Raw genomic sequence first — 8656 nt, 5'->3', positions numbered from 1 at the left:
GCTTTTGAGCCTCAGTTGATGAGTTCCACACACTCTCACACTTGCATACACAAAAGACTGTGATTTATTTAATTATTTATGTTTTTATCTATTTATTTAGTTTTTACAATGAAAAACAAACTCGGTCCTCAAGGGCCGGAGTCCTGCAGATTTTGGAGCTTTCCCTCTTCCAACACAAGCTGATTCCAATCAACAGGATCCTTATCAGGCTTATGCAGAGCTTGCTGATGAGCTGATTATACATCAGATGTGTTGGAGAAGGGAAACATCTCAAATCTGCAGGACTTTGGCCCTCGAGGACCGAGTTTTCCCACCCCTGCTAGCCTGTCTCTATGTCTGTCCTGTTTCCTTGTGTCATATCTCCAGAGAATTACTTTAATGCAATTCAAAAATGACTGCAGCAGCTGATACGGGGCCTAAAGGCTTCGTTTGTTGAATAGGACTGGGGTAATTTACTTGACCCGTGTTTGACTCATACAAGCTGGAAATATACTTTATCTCTATAAAGTATATGAAACATATTTTCATTATAGTTGAGTAAATGGGTGGAAGACAAACACTAGTTTTTAATGACTGTGCCCTTACAATTTCCACTATCCAGTAATGTGTCAACTATTTCTTAGAAAATTATATCAGAGAGAAATTTAAATACGGTGTGCTTGTTACGGTTACACCAGGGATTGGTAAGTGGTGGCCCACGGGCTGCATACGCACATTCAGAGCGGCCCTCAATCCATTTTTGAAAAGAAAAATCTTTAATATAGCTGAGCAGTCTTAAGTTATAATAATAGTTTTCACCACAAGATGGCAGACATCGCTCACCAGTGCCTCCAGTGTAGCTGTGCATCAAAGAAGAAGAGAGCATCCTGGCAAAAAGCCATTGGGTCAAGAAAATGGGTGTCTTTCAGGTAAAATAGAAACCATGGTTGGTGAATCCAGGTTCAGAAAATAAAAATCTGAAACCATTTATCTTGAGCCACAAGTGCTTTTACTCAACAAGTGGAGATGAGCTCGTTTACCTGCCAGTTACGTAGAACTACCTGTGGCTAAAGCCAATATGTGGCACGGCTTTTACTTTCTGGACCTGGATTGACCTGGATTCCCCAACCCTGGGAGGCACCTGATTGGTAACAGCAGTCTAAGCCGACTGCAGCTTTTGGGAGTTTGCTGGGGCAATTTTTTTGGCATTGGAGGAGGAGTTCGGTGAGGCCATTCTGGTGCACCATACAACATCTCAGAAGGGGGTAAATGTCCTCTTTTCCACTGATTTCTTGTGAGGAAGCAGAGTCTGGAAGTTTCTGGGGTTGAGGTCACAGAGTTAATAAAAAAGGTTTCCAGCCGCCATTCAGGTGAGGAGGGAAATTAATCTTGGTTTGGGAGAAGCAGTGCGGGATTTGTCCTGTCTGTGGAACAGTGAACCAGCTCTACACCTTCAGCAGAGTTCTGGAGTTCATTGGAGTTCATTCAAGCAGTCTGCTCCAGCCTTCATGGACTTGGAGGGACATTTGTCAGACTTTTGAAAGAAAGTTGAAATGGCTTTCGTTGAGTGTTAGGGTTATGAATTTCTGGTTTGCTGGCCTCAATATTGGATCCATGCTGTTTGAAAATATTGAGGTTCTATTGGAGTCATCAAACGGCAGTCTTCAACTCCAACTGGAATGGTTTGCAACCAAGTGTGAAGTGTTTTGGAAGGAAACTACTCTAAATCTGAGGCCATGGACTTCAGTCAGAAAATGGTGGACTACCCTCGATCAGATCGCGGATGAGATCCTTTCCCAAGAGTTCAAGCATCTTGGGGTCTTGTTCACAAAGTGAGGCATGGAAGGCTGCAGAAACAGATCGACAGGCGGTTTGGTGCAGCGCCTGCAAAGATCCAGACAGTCTGTCGTGGTTAAGAGGGATTCGAGCCGAAAGCGGAAGCTCTTGATTTACTGGTCAATCTAAGTTTCCACTCTCACCTAAAATCCTGCCATTAATGAAAGAACAAGATCACAGATACAAGCTCATCCTGAATTATTTTTCCTCTGCAGGATGTCTGGGCTCTCAAGAAAGGGTTCTTCATCTGGAAGCGCTAAGGGAAAAAAGGAGCCAGATGAAGTAGCTCGGGCATCTAGTTAATATACCTCCTGGATGCTGGGGAGGTGTTCGGGGTGCATCCCACCGGGATGAGGACCCTGTAATGACCCAGGACATTCTAGCGAGACTATGTCTTCTGGCTAGCATTGATGCCTTTTGAAAAGTTGGATGAAGTGGTTAGGAAGTGGGAAGTCTTGGCTTCAGTGCATGTTTTGCTGCCCCCGTGATCCAACCCTGGATAAGCAGAAGAAAATGGACAGATGAGTGGATATTGAAAACTAACATAACTTAAAATAAACAATATTATCCAGGGTGTCACAATACATTTTTATTACGCAACAGCATAAATTTGTTGAAAAGAATTGTATATTTTTACACGTTTTTCCTAGGCTGTCTTCCATATTAAACAAATGAGAGACTGCAGGATGAGAGTATGTTTACAATACAGAGCAGATCAAAATCTCCTGCTGTTAAAATTGAAGTAGAGTTCACAAGGATGTCAAATGAGAGCTGAGGAAACATTTCAATACACAAAGCAAATCCACATTTTGACGAGCGTGTTCAAACTTTCATATCTTCTTTTGATTCACTCTTATTTGCTGATCTTCCAGTTTTCTGTGCTTGTCTGATTTCTATACAACATCTAAGCCAGACAAATAACTTTAATAGTGGTAACATTTGTTAATGTAATGCATTTTGAATAATTGAAATTACACCAAAGTGTCCCAAAAATGACTTGGTCTCATAAAATATTGAACAAAAGCAAATCTCTCTGTTTTGTGGCTTGCTGTGGAGAAGAACATGATTGAGCCATAAATTACCCAGGCACAATGTTTTCCTCAGACAGAAGGAGAACATGTGAAGGGAGAAGGGAGGCACCAGACCATGAGAGACATTGTGAAAATCATGCACGGTTGAGAGAGAGGTCTGACATCTGGTATGTTGCGTGGAGTTTGAGTCCTGGAAGAGCGCTTTGAGAAGAACAAGTATCCACAACAGCACACTGAGAAGTTCTGAAATTCTGAGGTTACTGAGGTCATTGTGAAATCAACTTGGCCTCTAGTCCCAGCAGCCCCGGCAGGAGCAAAGAGGCCAAGTGGTAAGCGTCATCATCTCATGAGACAGCAGTACCCTTACAGCATTCATCCCTGCTCCTCATCCTCATTCACAGACCACCAAACCAATATGCTTTCCCCTTACTAGAAGAAGCCAGTGTAGATGTGAGATGTGCCAGAAACATGTCGGAGGGTTTGGTGGAAATGCAAGATGATTATAGCAGCCAGAGCGTTCACAGGCTGAACACACATTTCACCAGCAGAGGGAACAGCAGCACCAGTTTCAGCTGTAGGAAGCAACTCAGCCATCCTCTGTCAGGCCAGTGCCAAAAGTGTTTCCTCAAAGAACACTTGGTTTAATCTGCAGAAACATGGAATATTGGTGTAAATTTAAGATTTTTAAAAATGAGGTGGTGGCCGCTCATCTGGGGGAACAATAGCTGGGTCATTCCAAAATTGGTGGGCATTTTATATTCCCCCATAAAGTAAATAAAGAAAAAAAGATTTTTATGTGTGCATGGTGTGGGGTCTGTCACAACAAACCTTTTAAGATTTAAAAGTCACTATGTGTATACCAGGACAGAGACTTCTGAACGCCCGCCCACCCCTCAGCACTCCTTCACACCCTGAGTCTTTGTCTTTGGCTCGGTCTATGTAAGCAAAGACATGGGTGATATATTAATTGCTATTGTTACTTCAAGTTTACAAAATGAAGGCTGACACATGGACAAAATCAAAAATAGTACATATATACTGTATATATATATATATATATATATATATATATATATATATATATATATATATATATATATCATGTTCAGGGTGACAGATGAGCCGTAAACTACTTTTCAAGCTGGTTTATGATTGGTGATTCAAATCCAACATCTCCAATTTTCTTGTTTTTCCAAACATTCCTTGCATTTTACAGTAAAATCGACAAACTGAATGATTGTTGGTTTCCACAACTCACCTTAACAGGGCCAGAACGTCGATAGTGAAAGTCATCTTCATTTTTTTTCAGCAAATTCCAGAGCTTCTCGCCCTTCTCTTCTCTTTCTCACGGCATCTTTCTCCACTTCGATGCCGTCATGTCTGGTCTGGAAACGAATCGCTCTGTGTCCGAGTCAGGCTGGAAGGATATCAGAGTTTGAGGGGCTTCCCTTCATCATTGACTATTAGTTTAAACCTGTGTCTTTTTCCACTCTACTCACAGCCAAAAAAGGATCTCTGTGTGAAGAGAACGCTTTACAAACACGAAGACCAGGATTTAACTGCTGGTGAGTAATCTGACTCCATTAACGTCAACCCCATATTAATTATCAGCTATGAAGACAGCTTAATATAACATAACTTAAAAACAGGTTTCGGCATCACCATCAAAGCTTGTCAATTTTGAAAGAGTTGTTGTTGTGTTGTTGTTTTGTCATCCTTGGGTGTGTGCACACTGTGCTGACTGCAACGGTAGGCTAATCGCTTGACTTTTCAGACACTACACGCTTAGGTTATTTCTGCTGACGGTCGATAGGGTGCTGGTACTCCCTTTTTTCCACTGTTGCCGGGTAAATTAGGCGGTAGGTAAATTAGGCGGTAGGTAAATTAGGCGGTAGGTAAATTAAGCGGTCTCTCTCTCTCTCTCTAGTCTGGTCATTCATATGTGCAATTATTGTTGACATTGCTGGCCAACAAGTGAATCAGAAGCACTAACGTTAATGTTAGCTGGCTGATCTTTACTTGCAAGATTAACGTGTCGTCACGTGTCATCATCAGTATCATCCATAAGTAATTTTGGGAAAAATATATGACTTGTGTTTGGGACCAACATTCTGGCGTGGAATCGTGACTTAAAGGTTAGACATACATTTCACAGCGATATTTTTTCTTGATGGGCTTTTCTTTAAAGGGACATTCAGTAATCCTTAGCGCCATCTAGTGGTGGCCTTATAATTTATTCATTTTAAAAACGGACTGTTTATGTCAATAGTATGCAAAAAAAATGTTGTATCGCATAAATGTATTTATTTTTAATATAATTGTAGGTCTAGTAATCACTAATTATATTATTACACGGCTGTAGTCTCAGAGCTGCCATGTTTTGCCGCCATCTTCCTGCTACGGATACTCAAAGAACAACTTCGCGAATATAGTTAGCCCGGGTGGTGCTTGCATCGAGTTTCGGAACCAATGGGTCAACCGGAGCTTACCTTCCACAGCTGGGGCCTGCAGGTGGTCGTCACTAACTCCCGTGATTCGGGCTCGTCGCATGTCATTTGCTGCTTTGCTCTCGCAAGCTTTTTTTTTTACTAGCTTCTCCCACTAGCCGCTCTTGTTAGCCACTCCAGCCTATGCTCTCTATGGGGCGCTGCTCAACTACGGCAAGTCCACTAGGTCAATCATGCATGTTATCCTTTCTGATGTCAATACACCACTTCACCTCCCCCCTTAGCATAAAGGCAATTCTTCACAGTGCTTTAACTATTCTCTAGTAGAAAAACATTAACTCCAAAAAACACCATAGCTGTAACTGAATATACAATAATACCCAAACTTTTTCTACTAAATGAACTATATCAGCAAAACATTCAGTCATTGTAGGTCGTCTCCTTTCACGCCCTGAACGTCTCACTGTTACAGTCTCCGGGTCCGGCAGCTCAGGTGGATCCAGCTCAATAACTGGTGTCGCAGGTGGTGTGGCCTCAGGTTCTCCCAAGTCACTCTCCTGCTCAGCTGACTGAGTCGCTTGCTCTTCCCCCAGGTCTGCTACATCCAGATGGTAGCGAGGTCTCAGCTGGTCTCCAAGACGTTTGTATACTTGGTCAGCTTGACTCCGACTAACTCACGCTAACCGCTCTTGTTAGCTGCTCCGGCTAATTCCGGTACGCTCAGTCTTTCGGTGCCGCTCACCGGGCTTCACAACGGCTATTAAGTCGCCATCGCTCGTCGAGATGCTCGTTTGCTCACGCAAAATAAGGCTTGGTGGTAGGTTTGCGAAATGTGGTCTCCCTGAGCCACCATAGTGTGTGTGCTCCTGTGTGCTTCTAATGCTATTCTTTGACCACTAGATGGTGCTAGGAATCACTGAATGTCCCTATAATTTCATTGTTCATGATTCTGACAACATGATGCAGACGAATCTTTGAGTAGCACCAATGAAATGTACATTTAGAGCTTCTCCTGGACTAATTTTATGCCACACTCGCTGTGGAGACAGAAAATAACATGAAAACGCAGCAGAGCAATCAATGTATTCAAGTTAAGTGAATGGCAACGCAAGATGGCCACCAGTGGCTTATTCACTTCTCCTGACAGCAAGAATGCGGCATTAGCAGTCTAGGTTATTATATCTGTATCACACTGGCTTGGTGTTGTGTCATCCTGTGAATCCGCCTCTTGAGTCGGATTGTGTTCTTTTTGAAGCCTTGATTACATGGTAGCGTTTTCATGTCTTAACTCAAGAGCTACTCACACTTTTAGGTAGGCTAGCATTACGTTTACAGTGGGTAGCTTGAACAATGCGTGCACACTTCTCTCGTAACGCACAGTGCTGTAAGGATAATGGAGTCTCGGCAAGATGACGTAAGCGTGCACTCGGTACTGTGAGAAGTGGCGCGGCAATTTTTAAAGGATCAAAATATATACGCTGACGAGTGAATAGATATGCTCAAAGTACGTTTTTGGTACCTCTCAAAGTGCCTGGATGCTCAATGGATACTTTCATTATTAGTGCTGCAACTGCGCACCAGACCAGCATATTGTATTAGCATCCTGATACATTGAAAATGATTGACCTGAATTTAAAAATCAGCAAATGAATCCCATGTTCCATTTGTAGACAAAGAGTGCATTTTGTAGACATTTTAGAAATGCAATGTCAAAATCAAAACCATAAAAAGGAAAAATGCATTGTTGTCATTGTCAAAGCCAATCGTCATCACCTATGATTTGTGTGGACCAGCCAGGACATCTTCTGTGCATGAGAGCAAGCACATTATTGATGCCAAAAATTTACATTCAGCGTTGCGTGCAGTTTGTGTACACATTTTGTCACGTACTAAAACGATCAGATAAAACAATGTTCCCTTATAGCATGAAGTCATAACACAGACATCCATTATTAATGTTTTGCTCCAGCATTCATTGCCTTGACTTCTTTTGTTTCTGAGCGAACATTACACCAAGACAACAAAGACTTTTTTTTTTTTATTATCTGTACATTTTCACTAAATCTGTGTCACTGTAGTGAACACTGTCATATTCCTTGCGTCCTCCCTGTTGCCATCTGTCTCGTTAAGTTTTGTCAGTTGGCCCCTTTTGTCATCCAATCGGCTCTTTCACCCACGTGTGTCTTGTCCAGGTGTCTCTCATTGTCTCATCAGTTTGTATTTAGTTTGTGGTTGTTTTTATTAACATTAAAAGCCTACTAAGATAAAATAGATCATTAAAATTGTTTCCAAAAAATTTAAATAGTTTAATATAGTGGGATATCAGCACTTCCTTTCGCAGTTATACGTTGCTTTATCTAAGGCCCCGTCCACACGAAAGCCAGTTTCAATGTATCCTTGCAAGTTTCTTACCGCTTAGGCTGTTCGTCCACATGATGGTGAGGTTTTGGAGCTTGAAACCAATCACTTTTGAAACCGGGCTCCAGAGTGGAAAGATTTCAAAACGCGCCACGTACACTTCCATCTGGACACCATGTGCATGATGCTCCTCCAGTGATGACGTAATGGTCACAGCTCGATGTCGACGCATTGTCGCACATTGACATCGTATGCGCCAATTCTCGCGTAACAACAATGGCGGATAGCCGTGTCGTAGTCGTTTTGCGCCGCCTCCGAAGCTTGCTTATGCTTTTGCAGCAAAATATTTTGCTTCTTTATTCCCACGTATGTGGATGTAATTGATTGTGTAGAGTGTTCACAAGTGTTGACAATAATTTTCAATTTAGTTTTAGTTATAGTTTTTTTTTTACAATTTTTTTTTAATTTTCAGACATAATTTTGTCATCTGATTGCATTTTTGTTTTAGTCTAATTTTGATGAATATAAAGAGCAATTTTATTCAACTATATTGATCATTTAGTCGATGTTCGATCTTCAGCGTACATTTCAACTTTTATACAGAAAAAAGACACATTTATACGACGGCGTATTAGGGGCACGTATAAATATATATTTTTTAGAGGGGGGCTGCAATATTGCGAGAAAAAACTCGCAAATTCGCAGCTTTATATAGTGGCAGATTTGCGAGAAAAAAACCTCAGAAACTTAAAAGAAATACACGTAGCGTAGCTATAGTCTAATCATGTGAAGATTGGTTGGTGGTTAATGGGACACTGTTTATAAAATGAAAAGGCAGGATGGAGACAGATTCATTCTTTTATTTAAAGGCAAACTAACACTTCTCTGTGTGATGAAGTTGCAAATGTAAAAGTCCAATAATGGCCTTGTAGATAAAGGTGTACCAGTGAGCCAACCTCCTGGTAACCAATGGAGGCCATCCCACTCAAAAGTACACTTCACAAT

At 41.6% G+C, this 8656-nt stretch overlaps 1 long non-coding RNA gene across 3 annotated transcripts; it reads right to left on the bottom strand.

The window, feature by feature from the left end:
• Positions 1 to 353: 353 nt before the first annotated feature.
• On the bottom strand, positions 354 to 5552 carry LOC144059256 (uncharacterized). Of its 3 annotated transcripts, XR_013295615.1 has the most exons (4): positions 5336 to 5552; positions 4105 to 4263; positions 1959 to 2310; positions 354 to 1863 (listed from the first exon to the last, which is right to left on the bottom strand). It is a non-coding gene; the product is annotated as an uncharacterized LOC144059256 (long non-coding RNA). The 3 variants fall into 3 exon arrangements; XR_013295614.1 differs by having other exon boundaries at positions 354 to 2310; XR_013295616.1 differs by lacking the exons at positions 354 to 1863; positions 1959 to 2310 and adding an exon at positions 2509 to 3492.
• Positions 5553 to 8656: the final 3104 nt, after the last annotated feature.

The sequence above is a fragment of the Vanacampus margaritifer genome, chromosome 10 (genome assembly GCF_051991255.1).
Source record: "Vanacampus margaritifer isolate UIUO_Vmar chromosome 10, RoL_Vmar_1.0, whole genome shotgun sequence".
Classification (NCBI taxonomy): domain Eukaryota; kingdom Metazoa; phylum Chordata; class Actinopteri; order Syngnathiformes; family Syngnathidae; genus Vanacampus; species Vanacampus margaritifer.
This window is presented reverse-complemented; position numbering and strand designations above follow the sequence as displayed.